At 48.8% G+C, this 26,886-nt stretch overlaps 1 protein-coding gene and 1 long non-coding RNA gene across 7 annotated transcripts in view; both read right to left on the bottom strand.

Moving 5' to 3' along the window:
* UBASH3B (ubiquitin associated and SH3 domain containing B) overlaps window positions 1–26,886 on the bottom strand; it is a 141,684-nt gene that overhangs the window by 76,538 nt on the left and 38,260 nt on the right. For 2 of the 6 annotated variants that reach the window (XM_084976385.1, XM_084976383.1), the window contains exon 1: window positions 25,134–25,376. The exons of the other annotated variants lie outside the window; for them this stretch is intronic. The gene's annotated coding sequence lies outside the window, so the exon portion shown is untranslated. Of the gene's footprint in view, window positions 1–25,133; window positions 25,377–26,886 lie in introns of those variants that run through there. 6 annotated transcript variants of the gene reach the window in all.
* LOC146399892 (uncharacterized) lies at window positions 5,762–12,553 on the bottom strand. Its single transcript, XR_014815513.1, has 2 exons — window positions 12,313–12,553; window positions 5,762–11,478 (listed from the first exon to the last, which is right to left on the bottom strand). It is a non-coding gene; the product is annotated as an uncharacterized LOC146399892 (long non-coding RNA).

The raw sequence follows: 26,886 nt of genomic DNA, 5'->3' as shown, positions 1-26,886 counted from the left end.
CCCACCGGTTCCAACAGAAATACCGTAATGAGTCGTCCTGGCAAAAGGCAAGTGCAGAAAGCTGTCTGTGCCAATTTACCAAGGGGAGCATCTCCCAAGCAGCACCCAGAGTCCTTTCCAGCATCTGCCTTCCTGAAGGGACACACAGGGAAATGATGAGACAGCTAAACCTTCCATCAGTGAACTAGCAATTTTCACATCCTTCTGAAGACTTTATAAGTCCACCCGAGTGAACTGCACAGCTCCTCTTCAACACGGGCTAACACTCCTGCACAGGAGATGGTCCCTAACACGTGGAATTCCTACAGGCAAGGGCCGTGAGCCCTCAGGATGGGGGATGTGCCACTGGTTGCTATCCCTCCCTGCTGGGCAGGGAGGGCGAAGTGACTGTTCAAAATCCCTCGGGGTCCTTGGGTGGGACAAGAATTTCTTGAATTCCCAAAGCTGGCACTGGGAAGGTTTTGAATTGGGACCCAGAAGTAGGCTCCCCATTACCAAGTCCATTTGAGAGACCATGGCTCCACTTCAGAACTAACGCAAACCCTCTGCCTCAAAAAAAGACATCCAGGAAGCCTGCCAGTAAAACGAAACCAAATCCCTTTCAAAACATGAACCAGGTTCTGTGGTTTCCAGACAATAGCATCATTGTCTGTGTTCTCCCGGTGTGCATCTCAGAGGCTCCTACTCCTGCTGTCCGCTAAACCTACTGAGGGTGGGTGGTGGTTACCTCGTGACCTTGGGACAGGGAGCCCCCGAAGATGTCACTCGAGTGTAACTGTAAAACCCAAGCGGTCTTAGAGGTCATCTCGCCAGCCCCTCCTCCCTTCCACAGACAACTTCCTTCTTCCCATCCTCTCCAGCCACCCCGGGAAGGCAGGACGTTTTCCCCAATAAGCCAAATGGCAAAGGCAGGGTGTCTTTCTGCCCAGGAGGAATCTGCAGTTCTGGCTATTTTACAGCCAGCTCCAGCTCACTGCTCTGCTGTGAGCTGAAGTCTTGAAGCTTCTGTGTGACTCGGTGCATGTGGTGGAAAAAATACAGGACTTTGCAACAGATACCAGGAGAAGCCCTGAAGTCGCGTCTGTGCGGGCAGGAGCCTCTGGCAGGACGCAGCTTAAAATCAGACCCACGTGGCCCTGCCAGCGACTGGGGCTGCCAGTTAAGCCTGAAAACTTTTAAGAGGAAAAGTTTGAGGGGAGAAAAAAAAAGCCCAACAATTAGCAGTCTAAATTAAAAAAAAAAAAAAAAAAAAAAAGTCCTGGAACCAGTGAACAAGAGAAGAATGTTTCACTGAGAAACCGGCAAAACGGTGAGAATCCCTTCCACCAGAAAGCTCAATGCGATTTCTGATGCGAAATTACTTCTAACTCTCCCCCACGGGAGTCCGGGCAGACAGAAGATGATCCTCATTTTACAGAGCAGGGCGACAAAGTCAGGGCAAAGCTTCGACTTTCCTTTATGCCATTCTGGAAGGAATAACAGCACTAAGTCAGAAAGCCCTTGACGAGCCCGATTTTCATTTTTCAAAGAGCTTGTTGATATACTGCCTGAAGAAGAAAATGATACATATTCTAAAAGTGTCCACACTTACATAAGAAAGGGGGTACGGTAGGAATCTAAATTTGTCTTTGCTTTTGTTTGCATAAGTAAATGCTGGTAGGACACCCGAGGCACTAGTGAGAGTGGCTTCTTGGGGAAGGATGGGGGCAGAGGGTGGGTGGGCGTAGTGGGAGGAAGAAGACGGGTGATGGCTAACTTTTTTTCTATGGTGTTGCTTTTTGTATCAAGAGAATGCTACCTATTAAATCATAGAATTATGTTGTGAGCCACACGGGAATTAAATGCAAATATATTCTACAGAAAGAAAATGAGCACTGGACCCCCTGCTTTCCTTTAGAGAAGGCTACATTTGGGGGAAAAGAGGGTGCAGCACACAGCTCCCCATGCGGCTATAGAGCAACGGGGAGGCCAGACACTTGAAGGGCTCTTCTCCAGGTCACCCCCAAAGTCTGGGCAGAACTGGCACCAAATTCGCCATGCCCTTGCCTGCGGGCCGCAGTTAGTGTTGGGCGCTCTCGGAAATGGTGGATGAGAGATTCAAGTCAGCTGGTTGATTAGTCTTTCACTGTTCTGTGCTTCTGCCAACAACTGGAATGACTTTATTAAAATACAAACTTGACAGAGTTCCCTAGTGGCTCAGCAGATTAAGGATCCACTGCTGTGGCTTGGGTCACTGCCGTGGTGCGAGTTTGATCCCTTGCTCAGGAACTTCCACATGCTGTGTGTGCAGCCAAAAAAAAAAAAAAAATCCCCCAACCAACGACCCCAATGACCCCCGGGTTCCCTTCCTTCAGGTAAAGTCCTAATTGCTCAGCACTTACGGCTCCTACGACAGTGGTCACTGGCCCCTCTACTTTGCCTCCCACCTCCTTTTGATGCATCATGTTCTCCATTCAACAGAATTTCCTGCACATGTCAGAGTTTCTGTGCCTCTGTGGCCCTGCTCATGCTGCTGCCTCGACCTGAAAAGCCAGTCCCCCTTCCTGCAGCTGGTGGACTCCTGCTGACCCTTTAAGATCAAAGGCTGCTCTCTCGGCCTCCAGCTCAGCCCCTCACAGGACACGGCCGGTCCTGATAACAGTACTTCCCACTTGATGTCACAGAGCTCTGCTTCCGTGTGCGTCTCCCAGGAAAGTGTGAACTCTGGCCAGGCGCCCCCCCCTCCCCCACCGCCCCTGGGCTGTTCCTTAGGCCACAGGGGTGGACACAGAACCTGATGTTTGGTCAGCAGTAGGCAGCACCTCCCTTCTAAATGCTCCACACAGACTTGACCTACTCCTCACCACAGCCCTAGGAAGAGGGTACTCTCTAAGACTGTGACAAAAGGCACTGAGACATGGCTAGTACACGGCACAGCCAGGTTGTGAATTCAGGTCGTCTGCCTCCAGAGACCATGCTTTGACCCATGATGGAAGAATGCCTATAATAAATGGATAGATGAAATAACTAGAATCAAGCCCCCATTCCTAAGGCAAAGGTCTTCCAGGATCTAACTTCTGAAACGGCAAGGACAGCAGGCACCCCGGCGGTCAGGGCCGAGGAGGGCACCCTCCGAAGTTAAGCAAGCATTTCCGCTGCAGGGCAATGCCCCTGGCAGTGCAGGGCGGCTGGCACAAAGGAGCCCTGCCCTCGCGTGACCCTAACACGTTGACATAGCCACATCCACACACACCAGACGATCCATTCAAAGTTTCCCATGCCCACCCCCAGGGCCACCCTGCATCCCTCCCATTATAATGAAACTTGAGATCCTGCGGTTTCTTCCTGAGGATCTAGCTCCAGGCACGATGCACATGGAAAGAGGAAAGATTTACCACCAACTCTCCGTGCCAGCGGTCAGTGGTTTCTGCCTGGGCTCTCCAGAATTCTTTCTGGGAACTGGGCTGAAAGATCTATTTGGGCACAAAGGCCAGTCTGGGGCCCCTGTGCTGCTCAGCTGGTGGTGGCGGCACCTCCTCCAGGTTGAGGCTGGGCCTGGCTGCCACTGTTGCCTGATATTCTTATCCTTAGACAATTGACATGGAAGGACGGTCCAAAAAGCCTCCCCCAGGGGCCTGGATTTCCATCATCTTCTCCAAACCTGCTCAGAGCAGCTCCCCAAAAAGAACAGTTGGACCCTGGGAGGAGGAATGCTGGTGAGCTCAGGGTACAAGGACAAACCCATCCCCAGGGCAAGAGGCGGGAGAAGGCATCTCTGAGGGAGGATGTAATGGAAAGAGGACCAGCTTTGGGGACCCAGACCTCAGGCTGGAGGCTTGGGTCTGCCATTCCCTAATTTAGGGACTTGGAATAAATTATTCACCGTATTGGAGCCCCATCTGCAAAAAGACAGTAACAGCTTCCTCCTGTATTGTGAGAAACAAATGAAATATTATAAACAAAAGGGCTTTGCAAGCTAAACAGTGGCTTCTGAGCCTGGTTAACTGTCAGAATTGCCAAAGGGTTTTTTGTTTTTTTTTTTAATTAGAGAGTTCTAGATCCTTTTTTAAACCTACTAGAGTCTCCAGAGGTGGAGGCCAGGAATCTGTGTTTTCAAAGACTCCCTGAGTGCTTTGGAAGTGCAGCTGTAACTCTAATAAAACGCTGTAAAAAGGTGGTCATTGCTATCATTCCATGGTCAAAAAAATACTAGTCTGAGTATTACATTTCAAGGGTACCCCCTAGAGCTGCCTGACCTGCAAGTGGAGGACTTTGAAGGCATGTGACTTTCCAAAGGACATCTAGTGAGGAAGCCTAACTCTCCACTGAGCTGGACTTGGGTGCCCATGAATGTGGAAGGGCGGCCCTCCATGGATCTATGGTTTATTCCTGATGGTTTCTTCTGCCCTTGAGCACTCTTCTTAAGAGAGAATGGTGCCCAGACACACAGACATTTCTACCCCCTCTCAGAACGTGGCAGAACCAGTAGTAGGATGCTGCAGGCTAGAAATGGACTCGTGCAGGAAAAGGCAGTCACCAAGTGTTTAAGTCAGGGACTTGAGCTCCAGGAATGCAGGCGAGAACCATAAGGAACCCTGTCAACATTGAGGGGAGGCCAGATGCTGAAGGCCAGGAACTGGGAAGGCCAAAGATGGACAGGACCATGGACCAAGGGCAGTCTTAAGTGAGTCACTACCCTGGCGGTGCCTCTGTGTTCATCTGTAAAATGTGGCTACAACCTGTCTATTACAGGAAGCTTCGTGAGAGGCAAATGAAAGAACAGATGCAAAGGGTTGCAGAGCAGGGTGGAAAACCATGCAAATACAATGCAGCGTTTTCCTTCTTTCAACATATTATGACAAACCCACTAATAAGAAACAGTCTCACACTCTCCGAGGAATTAAAAGTCTGTGCAACTGGCTCACTCCATTAAAAAGTATCCTCTATGAATAATAATCTCTGCCTTCCCAAGGAAAAGAAGTCTTACTCTAAGAGACATCCCAAGAGAAGGGAGTGGCATGTCTCTAAATTTCAACCACTAAATCTTGGAGGTGCAGAAGAAGTGCACAGAGAGCTTGGCTGAGGAGCTCCAAGTCTAAGGGGTTATGTTAGGTGATAATAAAGAAGGGTTAAGAGTGAGCAAATTCTTGGGGTAAGAGGGAAGGAGATCCTGGAAGGCTTTTCGAAACCACTGAGTAACAAATGTAGCTCCCACCTCCCGCCTACGCGCCGCTGGAAATAACTTTAAATAATGCATCTGAGAATGTCTGCAGAACAGGCAGTCTGGATTCAGGACTTTTAAAAGGGATGGTGTTCCAAGAAGGATCTTTTCGGGGACACCATCCTGAGAATCATAGAACTCTTCGTCAAGTTCATTCTGACAAATATCTTCAGGCAAGTTGGGAGCCAGAGCTGAAATCTTCAGACGGTAAATACCAACAGAAGGAAAATGGATTTGTGGCAGAAAAGATCTGGGGGCCCTCCCAACCACCCCGCCCCCTTCTCCTACTCCTAATCATTGGAAAGATTCACCTACTCTAAGTGAACAGAATTCCCTAAAGAGCTGGGCTGGTCATTTGGAGTCTGTGGTTGAAACTGACCAATAGTCGTTTATTCTCCTAACAAACATTAATGGACATTGACCGCGTGCCAGGTATTGCTCTGGCCCTGGGGATACTGCAGTGAACAAAACTTACAAAAATCTTCACTCTCCTGCAGTTTATAGTCTCAAGGAGAAGACAGATGATAAATACATAAACAAAATAGATGGATCTTATAAAGATTTTGGAAAAGAATAAAGAAGGAGGCAAAGGGAGTCCTATTTTATATCGGGTGGTCAGATAAGATCGTAAATGAACCAGGGAGGGAGAGAACCCTGCGGACATCTACGTGAAGAGCATTCCTGGCAGAGGGACCAGCAAGTACAAAAGGCCAGAGGTGGGAGCATGGTCTGTGCATTCAAGGGACAGTAAGTAGATCCGTGGCTTCAGGTGAAGAAAACAAGGAGGAGTGTAACAGGAGATGTGATTCAGAGAGGAAGCAAGGGAACGCACCAGGTAGGGACTTAAAGGCTTTACTTGAAGTGTGAAGGGAAAAACACTGGGGCATTTTGAGCGGCAAAGTGATGTAAACTATCCTACTTTGCAAAAGGATCTCTGATTATATCAACGGGGAGAGGCTGTAGGAAAGCAAACGTGAAAACGGAGAGATCCGTTTGGAGGCAACTGCAATGATGCAAACAAGAGGTGCACATGATCTGGCAGGTATGGGAGCAGTGAACTGACAGATTAGCTAATCGGCTGAACGTGAGAAATAGCGAGGCACTGGGAATGACTCCAAGGCGTTGGGCTTGAACATCTAGAAGAATGAAGTTACCACACCTGCAGAGGAGAAAACTGTAGGAGGAAGGGTGGTTGAGATGCACACCGAACATCCTAAGGAGATGGTGAATATGGAGTCCGGAAAGCAGGAGGGAAGACTGGGCTGGGAATGTAAGTGTCAGCATACAGATGAACTGTAAAGCCAGGAGTCTGATGAGACAGGGAAAAGCAGCAGCCCGTGTTTCAGCCTGGGGCCCTTCAACACTTAAAGGTGAGGAGATGAGGAGTCACAGCAGAAGCTACTAATGAGGTAGGGGGACCAAAAGAAGGAAGTCCTGGCAGCCAGTTATCTTCAAGGAAGGAAAAGGAGTCACCTGGATCAGATGGCACTGAGGACACAGAGGGATGGAGAATTGCCCGGATGGGGTGATGGTCAGGCCATTGCCCACTATGACAAGAGCAGTTCGGGCAGGAGGTGGGACAAAAAGCCTGGCTGGAACTGGTTTAAGAGAGAAGAGGAGGAAAGGAAGGAGAAACAGCCAGTGCAGATGAGTCTTTGAGAAGTTGTATTCTTTTCTTCTTTATTCAAAACTTTTTTAGGTTTTGCAAGAAGAGAAACAGCTGTAATGATCCCTCAAGATGCTAAGCTGGACAGTTAACAACTTCATCCATCAGAGCCCCCCCTTCCCCCTTTCAGTTTAATTGAGGTATGATCAGCATAGAGCACTGTAGAAGTTTAAGGTGTGTAACATAATGATTTGACTTAGATAAGCAAGAATGATGACTGCAATGGGTTTAGTAACACCCACCAGCTCTGAAAGACACAATGTTAATGAAATAAAAAAAAAAATCCATCTGATTTTTCTCCTTGTGATGAGCACTTTTAGGATTTGCTTTCTTAACAATTTTAGACACTCCTTGACTTATGCGATGGGATAGGTGCTGGGTTCCGAAGAGCTAATGATGTGTGTACCACATGCCTTTCCCTCTTGGAGATGCATTTTAAGCAGGAGCAAGAGAAAAGACAAGGAGAGAAAAGTGAAAAATGGAGGCAAGGGATGTTATACTTTTTAAAAGAGTTTCAGGTCATTAAAAGCTTCCTAAATGGTTTCTTTTCCATCACTAATTAGTGAAGTAGCTCTCACAGTCCCACATACTCCACCAAGTTTTCCAGGTAAATTTAGCACAGACTTGGAAGTTTGGACATTAGTGAATAATGAAACCCATCCTCTGATGAGCAAAATGAAGCTCAGAAAAGGGAACTGACTCCCTGGCTCTGCCCATTATTAGCTGTATGGTCTCGGGCAGTTACTTTTAACCTCAGTGCATTAGTTAATCCATTTATAAAATGGCTTTGAATAATACCCACCACATCTTGGGCTATAATGAGGATTAAGATAAGCATTGCATGTAAGATTCTTAGAACAATGGCACATGGTAAATGCTTAAAAATTATTACTTTTAACTGCAGTTGTGCAAGTGAGAGGATTTGTACCCTATTGGAGGAACAAGGTGATAAGGTAGAACCATCCTCTTTCTGCTCCAGATTGATCCAAATCCCCACCTAGAACCTTATCCTTCCCTCCACAAAGACACACACTCCATGAGTTAGCTTTTAATCTCCACCCCACTATTTATCTCTTTATCAGCTGCGATCCCCCCCAAAATTTTTTATTCCATGCTGTTACTATTAGTACAAAAAGTACCATTTTTTGAGGGTCTGAGGAGCGCTCTGTTTCTGCTTTTGCATATATCATACTTAATCCTCACATGATCCTATGAGGCAAGTTCCTAGCCCATTTTACAAGTCGAGAAGCCCGTTAAATGAAGGTTAAGTAACTTGCCCACGGTTATACGGCTGACGGCAGAGCTAAGATTCAAACACAAGGCCGTGGGACTCCACAGCCCCTCGCTCCTTCCACAAGCCAGCCCAGCACTCAACGCTGATGCCTTGTACTAAATCTAGGAATGTGCCAGAAACCCAAGGCTCCAGGGCTTGACATTAGGTTGTTTTAGCACAGGAAAAGCAGCTCGATCTGACTTGTATTTTACACATCTGACTAGAGACAGTTGCATCTACTTTCCTGGAGGTGTTTCAAACGTGGGTGAGAAATTCACTTGCAGTTGAATTCATTCTCACCAAGCAGGGGCTGGCCCGCTGTCATGGGGGTGCTGGGCTGGGGGGGGGGGTGGGGGGAGGGGGAAGGGAATAGGAAATCATTTGCTGGTGGTTGACCGGGCCCCCTGTGACTTCTCAGAGTTACAAAACTGCCACCAACAGTCACATCAGTTCCTGAAGAATGAGAAGCTGCGGATCAGCCAGAAAGCACCTGTGGTGACATCGTGGGGGTGCTGCAGTGGAAAATATATGCTCTCCAAGGGCTCGTTTCCCCCGCTCTGTGAACACAGAGTACTAGAGATACCAATTATAGCCATGGCCGCCCCTAGCTCCCCAAAAGGGCAATGGACATTTACAAGTGCCTCTGCTGTTTGTTGTGCTTCTCCCCCTATTGATCTGGAACTAGAGCCACATTTAAGGCATGTGCTGGAGCCCACAGTATCCAGGTGGCCTGGGGGGTGGGGGTGGGGGTGGGGAGAACTCGATCCCTCCACATCTCACCTCCTGCCAGGAGGTCTCTTCCATGCTATAGGTCCTTTAGCTTCTGCTGTGATGATCTTGTGGAACTGGGGGTAGGATCACTTGGGTGATAGGGAGGCACCCAGCACTCCCATCGCCAGTCCAGCCTGTAGCCATGCCTGGGCAGGCAAGGAGGACTAGGAAGGGAGGCCTTGGGAGGGAGAAGAAGACAGAATCTTCCTGTCTCAGGGTCTTGTTCACTTCTGCGGAGACTCCGGGGAGTCTGGCCCTATGGGAAGATTGTCCTGAGACCTAGGGGACAGAGGTTTCTGCCATCTGGAGGTGGCCAGGCCCCGACTGAGAAGTAGCCTAGTGGGAACCCCATGAGGTCAGTTGGTCCTAAGAGTATCCCCGAACCTGAGAGGCTGGTCAAGCCATGCCCAGCTTGTTCCACTGTGGCCTCAGCTGTGCTGTGGGAAAACTGGGCCTCTCTGTGGGCAGGAGGGGGAGGGAGGAGGCTGTAAGCGACCTGACTCCCTCTCTGATCTACAAATTAGGAGGTTGGAGCAGCCCAGCCCAAAAGCTTCCCTTCAGAGGAAAGGGCAAAATTTTTCCTTTTGTTCCCACCTCTCTCCCCTCGGCCAACCCCTCTGGGACGCCTCTTTTCAGCCCAGTCTGACGTCCAAGATTTGGAAACCTGGACTGCTCAGACAAGAATTTTACCTATGTGGGCCATGTTGCAGGTGTGTTATCTGCCCAGTGGAGAGAGGCGGTGTCTGTGACCCAGACCTCCATGGAAAGGTTCTTGATCAAAGGCCTCAGAAGATGAGAGGGCGGCTTAACAGCCATGCCTCAGAGTGGACAGAGATTCGCTCTGTGGTTCAATCGCGGCTCCTAGTCACAACTCAAGGGTGCCCTTCCTCCCGGTGACCTCGCCAGCCCTGGTTTCCTGCCACCACCACATAGCCTTTCTGCCCCTCCAGAGGGGCAGTGAGGCAAGATCAGAAAATTCTGGCTCCAAACCCTCTCTCCGCATCGCCCCACCGCCCCTAAACCCAGCGCAGAGAAGGTAACAGTGTGACAAAAAGAGAGCGAGGAAAGCATTTGCATCGCCACCGTTCTTGGAACATTTTCAACTGAGAGGAAGATGTAATTAAGACTAAAATTCAAGGGGTTGAACTCCATGACCCCTTGTCTTTGAGGGAGGGGTACTGGCTCTGTCACAACCGGTCCCAAAGCTGGGGTGCTGTGGCGTAGGCGGAAGACTCGGCTCTCTTTACGGTTCGCGGAACCTGGCAGTGGCTGGGAAGCCATATGTTGTGTTCTGAGACTCAAGCATAAACTTCTGCTGGATGTTTGGATTTGGGTTTTTTAATTATTCCCTGTTTTGAAAAAGAGAGAGGAAGAAAGGGGCGTATGTCTCCGTGTGTGTGTGTGTGTGTGTGTGTGTGTGTGCACACGCATGCTTTGAAGGGGATGGGGGACAGAAACAGATGGGGTAAGGAGCGCAGAAGGGGAGACAGTTATCATTGGGATGTCCTGATCAGCGTTTTCCCAGCAAGATCTGCCGTGTCTCCTCTGGTGATTGATGGGGTCAGTGGTCTTCAGAGACAAGAGCTCAGCTGAAGCTACACCAGGCATAGACGTCTACTGATTCACAGCCCTTCTGGAAGGTCTCTGCAGAAGAAGTATACCAGCCCCTGCCCTAGCTCATTCCTAACAGACACAGTGGGGCTACGACTCTTCCCAAAGAAACAGCCACCCCTACCCGATGGCAGCAATGCGAAGTCCTTCTGGATCAGAGTCACACCCTCAACTGCCAATCAATAACACTTCTTGAGTGTTATTTAAGAGCCAAGCACCATGTAAGCCTTTGACACTTATTTCCAACTCGGTGATGTAGCTACTATGATTGTGCCCACTTTACAGATGAGCACAGGACAAGGCAAATCATTTGTTCAAGGTTATGCAGATAGTGCGGGGGACCTGAGCTCAGACTCAGGTATGCCTGGCACCTCAGCTCACCACCAGCATACCACCCTGCCTTCCTGTCATCCACTGACGTCATTTCCCTGCAAGGTTCCAACAATTGCTGTTGCTTCCCAGTGAGCAAGGCTGGAAGGAGCAAGCACATTTGTAAAGCGTTTGAGCTTAGTTCTCCACACCATTAGGATCACCAGTTTTACCGATGAAGAAACTGAGGGTCACACGTAATTTGTCCGAAATCACACAACTAAGCAGCAACACAGCCAGGATTCAGAGCCAGGACTGAGTTCAAGCCTGTTTCTCCTTTTTGTCATGCTGTCTCTGGGCCAAATTCCTGGTGGAAGGGGTTTGCCTCTCAGATTTAAAAATAAAACTAGAAGCAGCTCAGATTTTCTTTTATTTTTTTAGGCCTCGCCTGTGGCACATGGAAATTCTCAGGCTAGGGGTTGAATTGGAGATGCAGCTGCCAGGGTACGCCAGAGCCACAGTCACACCGGATCCAAGCTATGTCTGCAATCTACACCATAGCTCATGGCAACGTCAAATCCTTAACCCACTGAGTGGGACCAGGGATTGAACCTGCATCCTCATGGATACTAGTCAGGTTTGTTACCACTGAGCCACATCGGGAATGCCTCAGAAGAGTTTCCTAAATGTCCCATAAATATGTTTAGCTGGGATTTGGGGAAAGCCTTGAACCTGAGGGCCAATGGGCAGCAATTTCAGGGAGGCAGATTTGTGAAGATCTCCTAAATCATTGACTATGCTCAGAGATACTGGATTGCTTTGTAATGTGGAGAGCTCCCTGATGATTAGTGGTGGGGGCGGGGGGGAAGGGGCAGCAGGGGTGTCCCATCATAGCCGTGATGAACACTTGGTGGCATTCCCTTGGTAGAGGCAAACTGCAGGGAGCACTGTTGCTTTTGCAGTCCCATATCCGAGCATCTTTTTTTCTTTAGTAGCATCCCAGGGGAGGTGAGAGGGGAGCCCCCTAAGGAAGCAATGAGGTGAATGCTCTCTCTCTTGACTTCCTGCCAGATGACACCCAGGCATGGGACCCAGACTGAGCCAATCAACTGCTCCTGCTAAGGACTTGGAACCTTAAAGGAGGGACCCAAAGGGCTGAGGTGGTGGCAAGTGTCCGGTAACAGTATCTTTGGTTCCTGTTTTCAGAATCTGGTCATCCAGAGTCCAGGCCAGCTCCATGAGCAACATCAGATCTTCTGTAACATTAGCCAGAGGTGGTTCTGACATGGGAGGCTGCATCAGACCAGGTCACCAAGTTGGCTGCACCTCTGGGTTACTGGCACAACTCAGTCAAAATACAGCTTCCAGGTCCCCAAGTGCACTAGGTCCCAGTGCCTCAGAACCTTCAGAGGTGTGCTCTGAACATCTCCAAAATCAAATAGGAGTTCCCGTCGTGGCTCAGTGGTTAACGAATCTAAGAACCATGAGGTTTCGGGTTCGATCCCTGGCCTTGCTCAGTGGGTCGAGGATCCGGCGTTCCCTTGAGCTGTGGTGTTGGTCGCAGACACGGCTCGGATCCTACATTGCTGTGTCTCTGGCGTAGGCCAGCAGCTACAGCTCTGATTAGACCCCTAGCCTGGGAACATCCATATGCTGTGGGTGCGGCCCTAAAAGAACAAAAGACAAAAAAATAAATAAAATAAAAAAAAAAAAAAAAAAAAAAAAACCAAAAACTCCCCAGAGGATTGGGACATGTAGCCAGATTTGGCAGAGCCCAGAATAAATAAGCTTCACAGTCCCCCAAATCCAATACACCAATTTTCTGAAAAACCCTTACCAAGGATTTGGTCATGGCTCTCAGAAAAATGCAAGATGTCTATCATTTATTTACAATTGCTAGCAAGAAGCTTAGGTCCTTGCACAGGTCACACACGCTCCCCAGAGGCTAAAGCTGTGATTTTCCCTCCATTTCCATGGGCTATTCCTCCCCAGGGGCTTTCACATCCTTTGCCGTTGCCGGTACAACTCTAGGCCTTCCTCAAGTGGATCAGATCTATGTTTTTATGCACATTCCTCCAATTCCACAAGGTCAGCCTAGCACAGGGCTTTTTACTTCCCACATCAAGGCCTCCCTTCAATCCGTGATGCTGTGCTCTGAATTTACCGCGCACCTTCTGAGAGCCTGAAGGAGAATCACATCCCCGTTCAGAGCCCCGGCTTCCCTGCCTGAAATGAGGAACACTGACTGATACCAAGCTCCTGTATCTCGTCTCCCAGCAGAAGGCTGCGTGGTTGGGACGTCTCGATCTCCAAATTCCAGTTCTGAAGGCTCAGACAGACAGTAGGCATTTTAGAGAAGAAGGCTGCATAACAGCAGGTCAACATTCTGGGGCTCAGCTCTGAAGCATACATCCCTGTACAACCACCACTCACCCACATCCTGGAGCCAAATTCCCCATTCTCCTGCAATCAGCTGTTTTTAAGAAGCTGTGCTAGATACAACAGATATGATCACAGCATTGTCAATCTACGATACTTCAATAAAACTTTTTGTCTTTTTAGGGCCACACCCATGGCATAAGGAGGGTCTCAGGCTAGGGTCTGAATGCCTGCCTATGCCACAGCCACAGCCATGCAGGATCTGAGCCTCCTCTGTGGCCTACACCACAGCTCATGGCAACACACCAGATCCTTAACCCACTGAGCGAGGCCAGGGATCAAACCTGAATCCTCATGGATGCTAGTCAGATTTGTGAGCCACAACGGGAACTCCCAATAAAACTTTGAAAAAAGGAAAAAGAAAAAAGCAGCAGCTGTAATCAAGGCTACTGGAACTTTACACAGTTCCAGGTTTTTTGTGTGTGTGTGTATGTCTGTGATATCACAGGTTGGAAGGGACCCACAAGATCCACAGCCTCTTTCCTTTGCATCCCTGCACCTCCGGTCCGGGTACCTTCTGGGGCAGGAAATTCCACAGCCTCCCTTGATAGCTCTCTTGGTTCGCAACAAGGCTGGAGAATGCAAGATACTAGAACCTACCAGGATCCTGGCAATGCCAAATCATCGCTGGGGAGCAGAATGGAAGGAGGCATGAGGGCCTCTGGGTCTGTTTGAGCTGCTGAGAAAGCCCAAGATACAGGACCTTACCCCCACCCCCGGAGGAAGCTTCTGAGTCCATCCTGGGCCTGTGCCCACTAAGGCAGGTCCTAAGGAAACTTAACTGACCTCCCACCTCCTCACCCAAGCGCTGCAGATCGGCCCCTGCCCTCGAGAGGACCTTGAGAACAACTTGGCCATCTGGTTTCTGTACAATCTGTATCCGTACAGCGCACAGAAATTTATCTTCCAGTGCCTCCGAAATGTACACAGCTGAATTCTACTGCTGACTTTGGCACTTGCTCCTGGTATCTGAGAAGAACAGATTCAATTAAAAAGGAAGCCACAGATGCTGCAAATCACTCCCTCATTTTGAAAGACTTTTTTTTTTTTTCCCTCCAAATGGCCTGAATTACTTGATGATGAACAGCCATGCAGCACAGAAAAAAAAAAAAAAAAAAAAAAAAAAGCTGGCATGACAATTTCTCACTTGGCTCCCACCCAAGGGGAAGCTGTGGGCTCTTCCTCCCGAGGTGGTCTTTCAGCCCCCGGCACATCCTTTGTCTGCTGGGGACAGCGTTATGGAGAGGACTTGGCTGGAGGTGGAAAACAGGCAAGAGGAACCCCAGGGTGATTCTGAGCCTCGAGATTTTTTGCTTTGACTCACTTGTCGTCCGAGAATCCCCGAGGGGGCGTGTGGATGTCAGGGATGGATCAGAATCCCCATTTGAGAGGTAGGAGAAGAAGGGCTCATGGCAAGCAGGGGATTTGCCTAAACACCGGACTTCAGTTCTGTAGGGAAAGCTGGGCCCTTTTCCCACATGCATCTGTGCCCAGTGCGCCAAGTGAGGCAGTAAAGAGGCCGAGGTCAGGCTGACAGGCCCGGAGATTGTGCTCAAGGGAGTCCCAGGCAGATGTACTCCTGGGAGGGGTGCCTCATGAGGCCCCAGAGCCCAGCCTTCCTTGCCCACCACTCAGACCTGCTCCCACATCCCCAGTCCTGGACTGAGCTGGGCTTCTCCCTGCCTGCATCCTGTGAGCCTGTCTCGGACTCACAGGCACCCATCTCATCACTGACCACTTGGGGTGGTCGTGGGGTTCGGGGGGGAGGGGACCCACCTGGCTGGAATGTGAGGCAAGGAGAAAGGCTGGAAAGAGGTAGATTTCTGAATGGGATTTAATTGCTTCTCCTCTCTTTTTCCTGAGCCCCAAAGCACTAAAAATATGAAGAATTCCAGGGCTTGGACCAAGGATGGGGTTCCCTCTCCACCACACACACACAAATCTGCTGCAGAGATTTTTGGAGCCTGGAACACAAAGCTGAGATGCTTCCTTGCCAGAGATTTTCAAGAGGAAGGGTGGGGCCCCCTTTGGGAAAATTGGCTGAGGGGCTCCTGCCTGGACACAGAGGCCCTGAGTCAGGAGGGCTCAGAATGCACTTTCTATGAATCTTGTTTCCAACAGTCCCCAAGCGACCGCCACTCCCACTCACCACTTCCTAACCCCGTGACTTTACCAGGGACCTTATTTTCTGAAACAAGTGTCAAGATCAACGTTTTGCCCATGTACCACTCCACCACCTCCCCACCTTCCTGTCCCCAATGCTTCGCCTGGGCTTCTCTTCCCCAAGGAATGAGAGCACAGGGGCTCCAGGGGAGTGGGGTATAGTAGGTGGGTTTTCTATGTTCCCATGGCCCACCAGGTCTACACCCTACCCGCCCCCACCGCCCATCTCCCCCAGGACACCCTTCTGAGACAACCTCCACCCCCACTACCACTTCAGCTTTGGCACCCTTACTGTCCCATTTTTGGCAGCTTCAGGGTTGGCTACCATTTAACTGCAGCTCAAGTCACAGGCTTCTGAAAGCGGAGACCAAGGGCATCACAACCAGTCAGACAAGGATTTCATTCTGGTGCCATCACTTTTCAGAGCCAGTGTGAAACTAAATGTCTCTGAGCCTTCTCCTCTCCAAAGAGGAGGAGGCTGGACCTGACAGCAGAGGGGTGGTGATGCAGAGGGAGAAAACATGCAAAGGAGAGCATCCTGCCTGGCATGTAATAAACCTGCAAACAACGGTGGCCCCACCGTCTCCCCTGCCACCAGCTACTCCCAGACCTGTCCCTCCTCCTGGTGCCTTTCCTAAGCATGTACCTGTCCCTTCTACCTTTACCTCTGTGGGTCTCATCTTCCTCTTGTTGTGGGGACCTGGGAGGCTAGGCCATGTCATTTTTTTCTATTTGTTAGGCCATGCTCTTTATTCCATGTCATTTATGGAATCATTTATGGATTTAAGCCATCCTCATAAATCCATGACTAAGGATGCTCTTTCAGTCCCAAGCAACTGAATGAATGATTGAACGGATGAATGAACACAAACAAAACATGGCTTAGAGCTCTAGTTTCTGAGCCCTTGTGATTATCTCTTCCTCCAGGTCTCTGGGAGAAAGAACTGGGTGGGGGACTCAATTTCCCATTTGCAAAAGCCTTGGACGAGAGAATTCCACTGAGAATGTCGGCAGCTTGATGAGGCTGATTACAGGCCCACACCCAGGGAGAGCTCACCACCAGCTACTGAAGTTATTTTCATCGTCTTTAGCAAGGGATCAAAGCATCTAGCACACATCCACGAAAATCTCAAAGCCCCTCAGCACCCACACATGTTCCCCTTCTCGTTCTGATTTATTGAAGGTAAAGCTCACGTATGGAGCAGCACACTCGGGTGGCTTCTACCGGGGCTGACCTGTAAGTGATGAAATCCCCACTCTTCCCTGAAACCTTCACACCTGAAAGCCCATCATTCCCAAATGCTTCCTGTGTGACAGATGTTGGTAGTGCCCTGGGTCTGAAGCCTCTCTTACAAGCAGCCTCCTTTTTGCAAAGTAAACAGAAAGGGAGACAGGAGTTCCCGTTGTGTCTCTGGGTTATGAACCGGACTAGTATCCATGAGGATACTTGTTCAGTGGGTTAAGATATGGCATTGCCTTGAAGTGTGGTGTAGGTCACAGACATGGCTTGGATCTGGCAGTGCTGGGGCTGTGGCATAGGCTGGTAGCTGCCCCTCCCATTCAACCCCGAGCCCAGGAACTTCCATATGCCACAGATGCGGCCCTTAAAAAAGGGGGGGAGCTAAAGGGAGAGATGGGGAAAGGACAGTAAAGAGGTTCAAGGATGAGCGAGTCTCTCCTGTTTCGGTTGCCTGGGTCTTGCATTATCACGAGAGGCTCGGTGCATGAAGGAGAGGGGAAGAGGGTGACTGGGAGCCAGCCAGCCCGTGTACACCAGACACTGCGCCGTTTGCATAACATACATCTTCCTGCTTCGTTCTCTCAACAGCTAGAGGGATTGCTAGACACACTCTGCTCACGTAAAAACTTGAAGCCCAGAACAGGGACTTGTCCCATGTTACATGTCTCCTAGAACACAGAGCCAGAACTGGGGACTACATCAAACTCAGAGTTGCTCTGCTTCGAAAACCAGCTGGGCTTCTCGAGATGTATGAGTGAATGGTACCATCTATTTGGCAGTAACTTTTGTTGGGAAAATGAGTGAAGAAATGGGTTTCCCCAAATCAAATGAAAGTCTAAAATGATGGCGTGACGGTTTCTGGAGGCTTCTCTTCAGGCATCTCACATCTGAGGCCCCCAACCCTCCCACCCCCTTTTCCAGAGCATGTTGTGAACAGCAAGATCCCTGGAGATAATCGCTCTCAGTCCCCTCCCTTTACAGACAGAACATGGAGTCTCCAAAGAGTGGCTTTTGACAGTCAGAACGAGAACCCAGGTATTCAGATTCCTGGCCCAGGGCTTCTCTACTAGCACTATGATGATGTCTGGAGAGGAGAGGACCAAAGAGGGAATCCATCCCAGTACCCAGGCATCAATAGGGTTATTACACAGGAGGTGAGCAGTTCATTTCTACTGAGGGAGACACAAAGGAGACAAGAGATTTAATTACAACCTGATGTGTAGGATGCTTATTCATTCAACAAATATACAATTTACCAAGCGTCGTATTTAGTAATGCCAAAAAAAAAAAAAAAGACGAAAGACAAAAAGACAAGCTGTCAGGGACCTTCTCACAGCTTAGTGAGAAAGATGCTCATTCGAATAAATATCTTTTATCATGGTAAGTAAGGGCTATTGTACTGAAGTATGAATGAGGAGCTGGGGCTGCCCAGAGGAAGAGGCAAATTAGCTCTCTTGCCAGGGGTAACTATACAGTTTCACTGAGAAGATAAGAAAGGAGGGGGTCAAGCAGAGAGGCTCAGGCTAGGAAAGGTTACAACTTTCCAAGGAGGGGCAGGAGGAAAGTACGGTTGACCTTTGAACAGCACAGGTTTGAACTATGCAGATCCACTTACATGCAGATTTTTTCAACAGTAAATACACCAGTACGACACAATGCACTGTCCACTGATTCCGGATATCAGGCTAACTATAAAGTTATACTTGGAGGGTCAGCACCCCTAATTCTCAAAATAATCAAGAGCCAATTCTATGGGAAAAGCCTGCAGAGTTGGTTTTATAAAACGGAGCAGGAAAGTCTTATCTGCCTCGTGGCTTATAAGAAGATGGGTAGATCAGCTGGTCCTAGATATTTGGTTGTTTTTTGGGTTTTTTGGTCTTTTTAGGGCCACACCTTCAGCATGTGGAAGTTCCCAGGCTAGGAGTTGAATCGGAGCTGAGCAAGGTCAGGGATCAAACCCGTATCCTCATGGATACTAGACAGGTTCATTACCACTGAGCCAGAAGGGGAACTCCCAGATATCTGTATTTTATGGACCAATGCATTTTGAAAACAGGAGACAGTGTGGTAGAGGTGTTAACTTTTAATTTTCTCAATTAAGAATCCTATGCTGGGAGTTCCCGTCGTGGCACAACGGAAACGAATCTGACTAGGAACCATGAGGTTTTGGGTTCGATCCCTGGCCTCGCTCAGTGGGTTAAGGATCCAGCATTGCTGTGGCTGTGGTGTAGGCCGACAGCTATAGCTCTGATTGGACCCCTAGTCTGGGAACCTCCATATGCTGTGGGTGCGGCCCTAAAAAAACAAAAAGACAAAAGAAAAAAAAAAAAAAAGAATCCTATGCTAAATTCCCCGCTACCAAAGACCACCATGAGTTCCTAACAGAAAGGATGTTTTAATACCAAAAGAGTAGGAGTGGTACAATCTCAGAATAAAGGGCACATCTTCCTGGGGAAGATAATTTGGAAACTTTCCACCAGTATTCTGTTTACTCATTTCACTTTGGACTAAATGACTAATAACATTGACAGGATTTGGGACCAGAGGTATGGCTGAAGAAATAGCCCGTTAAGCCCTGCTGGAGTTAGATAAAGGCAAACCATTTTCTTTTACCTGGGGCGGTACAATCTCCACTCTGGTGTACACTAGAATCCACAGGTATGTGCAGCTCAAGTTCTCCACCTTACAGTTTCTTTTCAGAATATGAACCAAGCCGTAAGTTATTATTTTTCTTTATGTATGTAGGACTTCTTGGTATTCCTTTTGCCAAGATTTTTAGACCCATCTATCCACATAGGTTTTCTGAAAGACTTTCATTCCTTTTTAGATTCCAATTTAGATCAGGAGAGTGAGAAGCCTAAAACTCATTATTCTGAAGGCTAGCCCCAAACTACTACAGTTACGAGGTTCAGTAATTCTGAGGGAATCTTTTTTCTTTTTTCTTCTTTGTAGGGCCGCATCTGGAGGCATATGGAAGTTCCCAGGCTAGGGGTTGAATCAGAGCTACGGCTGGTGGCCTACGCCATAGCCACACAAGATCCAAGGCTCGTCTGCAACCTACACCGTAGCTCACAGCAAGGTGGGATCCTTAACCCACCGAGCAGGGGCAGGGATCGAACCTGCAACCTCGTGGATACTAGTTGGATTCATTTCCGCTGCACCATGATGGGAACTCCCCCGAGGGAATCTTGTCGCCAGGGTACCAGAGTAAAACACAGAAGGTACACTATAGCCTGACATCACAAGTTGTTGGCAGCAAAACCCCTTCTCCAGCCCTTTACGGGAAGAATTTTCTCCCAGCCGCCAGATGTGCAAACAAGCCCTGTGAATGCCTTTGAGGACTCAGATAATAGACGCCACCAAAAGAGGGTAACCGAGAAGAGGGGTCTCCAATCTATTGTTCCAACTGTTTGGAAAGGGACGGATGGATTCTTCCAAATAACCCTCACATTCTAAAGTCAGCGCCTTAGTGCTGAATCTGGGGGTGGCATGAAGAACTAGAGCTTTGGCAAATACAAGCATGTTTTTGACTTCCAAGGAACAGCTGCTAGGACCTTAGGTAGCCTGAGGTTCAGAGCCAGGCCACCAATGTGTGTACCAGTGCCTCGGGGTGACTTGTGGAGACTGATGCTATGCCAAGGATGACAGGATTCTTCCCTCAGCGAAGAAGAATGTCAGCCTCTGAGGTTGTCACCCAGGGACAGTGAGGCACAAAGTCCTATTATAAAGGTGGGTGATGGGGATGAGAATGTCAGAAAGAATCCATTTGCAGATGTCTTCTTTCTCCACTCGCCTGCTCACAAGGCCTTACAGCCTCCCTATTAACTAACCACATGTGGCAGTTGGTGATGGGGACCCCCCCTGGGTTGGTGAGATTCAAGGTCATTGGCAAAGAGGTCTCTGGACCACACAGGCACACCTGGGATGGTAGGTAGCTCCTTGGGAAATAGTTTCTCCTCGTTAGGACTTGGAAAGCTGGCCTTGCTTCTCCAGTTTCCATGAGAAATTTCCACGACATGTAAAGGGAAGGAGGTCACTGGCCCTCAAACACTGGACTGTGGGCTCCCGGCTGGTTTGTCGGTAATGGAAAGGATTTTAGGTTGAGCCAGCTGTAACCTCAAAGCCATTTCCCTTTGGGACTCATGCATTTGGCTGGCAGCTGGGAGGGTAGCCTGGGTGGAGGGCAGCCCAGATCCAGGGCAGTTTCTCTCTGCGTGGGGACGGTGGCGGGGGTAGGGGGGACTGGGATGCAGCCAAACATATCATTTTGGCCAGGTTAGCACCTGCTTGCTCCTTCTGCTGAATTAACTTGATTCAGGGCCCTAACACAAATCCTTCTTTAACCCTTGGTCTTTTCATCAGGAGGACTTTCCTTGCCTTTCTTCTATCCCTCCAAATAAAGAAAACATAAGAGGGTGGCCTATTTCTATCCACAGCCACCTCTAGAAAGTATAGCCCTTAAAGAAACCCTGGGGAGGGATGGACAGGGGTTCCGGTTTGGCATATGCACACTGAGGTATATGGAGTGACTGGTCAGTGGGGACCTGCTGTTTAGCACAGGTAACTCTATCCAATATTCTGTGATCATCTATCTGAGAAAAGAATCTGAAAGAGAATGGAGGTTTGTACATGTATAACTGAATTACTTTGTTGTACAGCAGAAATTATCACCATCTTATAAATCAACTGCTTCCATAAAATTAAAAAAAAAGAAACCCTGGGACAAAGTTCTCTATTAAAAAATAATGTAAACAATTGTTTTCAGAGACATCTGTCCAGAATCTCCCTGGGGAATGTGGCCTCTCTAATAGCCCACCAGCCTTAGAATCGGGTAATTCTCTCACATCTGCCACAACTGAAGCCTCTTTAGTCCCCTGTGCTCAGGTCCCCGTGGAAACTTTTCTCAACCCCGTGGGCCCATCTGACCTTTCCCAAGGCAACTGTCAACCACGGTGAAGAGCAGCAGATGTTTCCAAAGCTGAAAGAAGCCAACATCTTACAGCCACCTTCTCAGAGAAGGACACTGAGAGGCTGTGATTCAGATGCCCCGTCTTTGGCCAAATTAGACCTTTCAACTGGCAGGCTTCATGTTCCCCAAGCCCAGGACTCAGCCCCCATGTATAACATCCACCAGGAGTTCCCTTCGTGGCTCAGTGGTTAACAAACTCGACTAGGATCCATGAGGATGCAGGTTCGATCCCTGGCCTTGCTCAGTGGGTTAAGGATCCAGTGTTGCCGTGAGCTGTGGTGTAGGTTGCAGACGAGGCTCAGATCTGGCGTTGCTATGGCTGTGGTATAGGCTGGCGGCTACAGCTCTGATTCAGCCCCTAGCCTGTGAACTTCCATGTCCTGGAGGTGCAGCCCCCCCCCCAAAAAAACCCCAGAAAACCCCAAAAAATGTCAACCAGCTTAGGTTCCTCTGAGTCCACCTACAGAGCTCTTGCTGCCAGCAAAACTTTGTTCTCTAGGGGACGGCTAAGCCACAGGCTCCTGGAGTATGTCAGTTCATTTTAGAGTTCAAGTGAGTCATTCTTGAAGCCAAGACTATTGGCCTTTAGGGGACATTGGCCCCGAGCAAAGAGATCCTCTTGTCCACCAAGATAGGGAAGAAAAGCCACTCTCGAGTTCCTGTTGCGGCTCAGCAGTAACGAACCCAACTAGTATCCATGAGCATGCGGGTTCAATCCCTGGCCTTGCTCAGTGGGTTAAGGATCCAGCATGGCCATGAGCTGTGGTGTAGGTCACAGACGGGGCTCAGAGCCCACATGGCTGTGGCGCAAGCTGACAGCTGCAGCTCTGATTTGACCTCAAGCAGGTAACTTCCATATGACGCAAGTGCTCCCCTAAAAAGAAAAAAAAAAAAAAATTCCCCAAGGGGCTCAAAAGAACAATAGACAATACTTTATACTCACGCCAAGAGCCCTAGAATCTCAGATGGCCCCACTTATTCTCAAGATCTAAAATTTTTAGCCACGCCCATGGCATAAGGACATTCCAGAGCCAAGGATCAAAACTGTGCCGCAGCAGCTACCTGAGCCACAGCCACGCAACGCCAGATCCCTAACCTGCTGAGCCACCAGCAAACTCCTAAAAATTTCTCTTGACATGATCAAAACTTATTTTTGAAATCAATAAACTGCCCAAGTTTCAAAATTTAGTCTATGACTCTCAAACAGGCAGATTCCCCCCACCCACGTTTTTCAAGAGGGTAAGAATCATTTACTTGGTATTTGTTTGGAAAAGTAAAAAGAAGAGGACATTTCAAAGACATACCTGGCATGTCTACACCCAACCCAGTTCAACAACCATGGACCAAGAACTTGCCCTGGGCCAAACTCATGGGAATGGGGGAGGGAGAGAACAGTCCAAGAATGAACCAGACACAGCAGCCACCCTCAGAGAGCGTGTGATGCGTTCAAAGAATGAGTAAATAAAGGGATGAGTGATGAACGAATGCGATTAGCAGTAAGTTTGATAGCGATTCCATTCCTTTGCTTAACTGCATTAGTATGGTCCAAAGAATAAGGAGAATATACACTTTTTCTAAGCTTAAAATCTGATGGCTCTTCTTGCTGTCTAATGTGTTAACTGTTTCTCCAAACCCAAACACATTTTTGGTTTCCAGAATCTTTTGCAATATGGGGTCCTCTGAAGTCTCCAATGTCTTTTTTTTTTTTTTTTTTTTTTTGTCTTTTTAGGGCCACACCCGCGGCATATGGAAGTTCCCAGGCTAGGGGTCCAATCGGAGCTGTAGCCACCAACCTATGCCACAGCCACGCCAGATCCTTAACCCACTGAGCAAGGCCAGGGGATCGAACCTGCATCCTCATGGATGCTCATCAGATTCATTTCTACTGAGCCACAACGGGAACTCCTCCAATCTCATCTTGAATGTCAAAGGCAAGGAATCTTCAGATCTTCTGGGGATAGAGTCTTATACTTAATTTTATGCCGTGATGATGCTCTGTCCTCCTGCAGCACCTTGACCAGATCTTTATGTGATGCTCACATCTTCCCCCAGGTGGATGTCATTAGGGTTTTGGATGAAAGGTTTCCATGGATTTGGATACATTCTGGAAGCAAATCATTTCCTTTTTTAAAGGGAGGGAAAAATGCCACTGCTCCTCATGAGGTGTTTGCTCATCTCTTTGTGGCACGTACCCTGTGGTATTTGCAAACCAGGTGGGAGGATAAAGGGCAACGCAGCTGCCGCCCTTGCAGATACCGTAGCCTCCACTGGGGTGTCAAGGTCAAAGCACGGGAACCAGTCCAGGGGTGACCCAGGCCTTGCGAGCGAGGAGGCCAGCACAGGCCACTGTGAGGTGTTCAAAGGAGGGACTTGGTTCAGTGGGGGCGATGGCTGTCAGGACAGGTTTTGAGAGGCAGGAGGGACCTCTCCAATGGGAAAGAACTGGTCCCCCCTCCCAGTGCTCCACCCCTCCCACTCTGAACACCATTTCTCATGAGTAGCTTTGCAAAAGTGGATGTAGATGCAACCCTCTGACTTTGGGGAAACATCTGTGCCTTTGTGTGGCTCGGGGCCTTGAGGTGCATGTACTGCTCTGCAAAAAGCCCTGAGATGTCGGAAACTGTGAGGATGACGTGAAAAGCAGCTTGAAAAAGCTCCCATCCCATCCAGTGACCAGCAGAACCCACCACTACAAGGGCCTCGAGCTCATGATTGAGGCTTCATTATTTCAGTGCCCTGTAATTTCTCCCACCGCCTTTTAACTGGAACAGCTAACTTCGTGCACTTGTGCTAAAACCCTGAGGGACTTCAGGCTATAGAACGCAATCAAAAGACCAAAAGACCAATTAGAATGGTTCCCACTGTCTTTTCGTTTCTTTGTAATCTGAAGTCAATCAATTGTCCTTAGACACTCCCCCCCCACCCCCCGCAAGAAACACAAGTTTGTTAATGCCCTCGGACAAAGAGGCCAAGAAATTCAATGCAGATGAGCAGAATCCCACAGCCTGGAGGATTCGTACAGGCCTCTGGGCTAGGCAGGATTAACGCGCTGGGAGCCAGAATTTTTATGCAGAAAACAGAAAATATGGCACTAATATTCCTTTTGTGATGGAACGAGATGATTCTGGTTAAATGTAGGGCAGAATGTCTCTTTCTGGAGCTCTGAGCACGGGCAAGCACTCAGACTCTGAGTCCTGAATCTCCCGGGACTGGCCACCCTACCCCCACCCCAAAATTCCCTGTCTAGGGCGATTCACCGTTCACCCCAAGCTGAAGCTTTCCCCCATCTGTTAGCAATATGCTTCCAAACTACTTCCCAAATGGCTAACCTCAAGATCAAGAGTTAATTACGAGCGACGCAGATAAAGCCACGAAAATTAAAATTGAACAAATGACAAAGAAACGTTAAAGTTATCCACTCAACTATCAAGTTTAACAAGAAATCCTAAACTTGGAAAACAGTTTTTAAAAAAACAAAAAATAAGCACTCACCATTGGCAGCTCTGGTCAGGGGCCAAACCAAGGAGAAAAAGCTCTAGATATTAAACAGTCCACCAAGCACGGGCGACTCTGCACCTTCTCTAAGGCCTGAGGACTCAGATCTCTAACCAAACTTGCACCGAAGCACTTCTGGGTCTCCAGCTAAGTACCGGGGACTGACCCCCGACCTCCTCATGCCAATGGCAGGGCTGCGCCAAGGCGACATCACAGCCGCCCTGGCTTCTCCCGCTTTCCAGGCCCACGTCTGCTGGGCCTCCTCTTATACCCGCGCCTGACTCCTCACACCACACACCTGTCCACCAGCACGTCCAGGTGAATCCGTTTCTCCTCAATGGGAAACTGCTGAAAACAACCCTCCTTCTGGTACTCCCTCTGGTACCGCCGCGGGCCCGGGGGTACCACTGTCAGTTCCCTGATTGACTTTCACAATTAGATAATACTGTTTATGTAGACATATCAGAGAAGAGGAGAAGGCACCTGGAGAACACACAGTTAGGATGCTGCTGCGCCAGGATTCAAACCCAATTCTGTGAGGCCATATGCCACGCTCTTTCAAGTGTGCGTTCTTTGTGATCAGGGGGTGCTACAAGGCTCCCCCTCTGTAAGGTGTTGGCAGTAGTAATGGGCCACGTCTGTTGTCTGGTAAAGTGGAAAGAGAGTGGGTTCCAGAAAGGAAACCGGATTCCGATCCTGACTTTGCCACTTGCTAGCTGGAAAATCTTAAGCAAATCACCTCCCTGCTGTGAGCCTCTCAATTGTCTCTGTAAGATGGGACCAACCAACACCCACTTCACAGTGTTGTGAGAGTTAAATGCAGTAACTTTGTAGAGCAGGCACCCGATACTCTTTCCCTTCCATGGCCCTGAGGCCCTGTCTTGTAAAGAGACTCTTAGGCAGATATCCTGACAAAAATTTCATTAGAAAAGATACATACACCCCTATGCTCATTGCAGAGTTATTCACAATAGCCAAGACATGGAACAACCTAAATGTCCATCAACAGATGAAAGGATTAAGAAGACGTATAGGAGTTCCCGTCGTGGCGCAGTGGTTAACGAATCCGACCAGGAACCATGAGGTTGCGGGTTCGATCCCTGCCCTTGCTCAGTGGGTTAACGATCCGGCGTTGCCGTGAGCTGTGGTGTAGGTTGCAGACGCGGCTCGGATCCCGCGTTGCTGTGGCTCTGGTGTAGGCCAGTGGCTACAGCTCCGATTCGACCCCTAGCCTGGGAACCTCCATATGCCGCGGGAGCGGCCCAAAGAAATAGCAAAAAGACAAAAAAAAAAAAAAAAAAAAAAAGAAGACGTATAACAGAATACTACTCAGCCATAAAAAAGAACAGCCATTTGCAGCAACATGGATGCCACCAGGGATTCTCATACTAAGTGAACACAAAGACAAATACCACATGATATCACTTATACGTGGAATCTAAAATATGGCACAAATGAACCTATCTACAAAACAGAAACAGACACACAGACTTGGAGAACAGACTTGGGCTTGCCAAAGAGGAAGCGGGGAGGAAGTGGGATGGAAGTCTGGGTTAGTCAATGCAAACGATTACATTTAGAATGGATAAGCAATGAGGTCCTGCTTTACAGCACAGGGAACTATATTCAGTCTCTTGGGATAGACCACGATGGAAGATATTATGAGAAAAAGAACGTATCTGTATGTATGTCTGGTCACTATGCTGTACAGCAGAAATTGACACAACACTGTAAATCAACTATACTCTAA

Source organism: Sus scrofa, chromosome 9, assembly GCF_054392235.1.
Source record: "Sus scrofa isolate SSC_HxYL_T2T_F1_AM1 chromosome 9, Sscrofa_HxYL_maternal_Yorkshire_Landrace_v2.0, whole genome shotgun sequence".
Lineage (NCBI taxonomy): Eukaryota > Metazoa > Chordata > Mammalia > Artiodactyla > Suidae > Sus > Sus scrofa.
The sequence above is the reverse complement of the archived record's forward strand: the minus strand, read 5'-3'. Positions and strand labels throughout refer to the sequence as shown.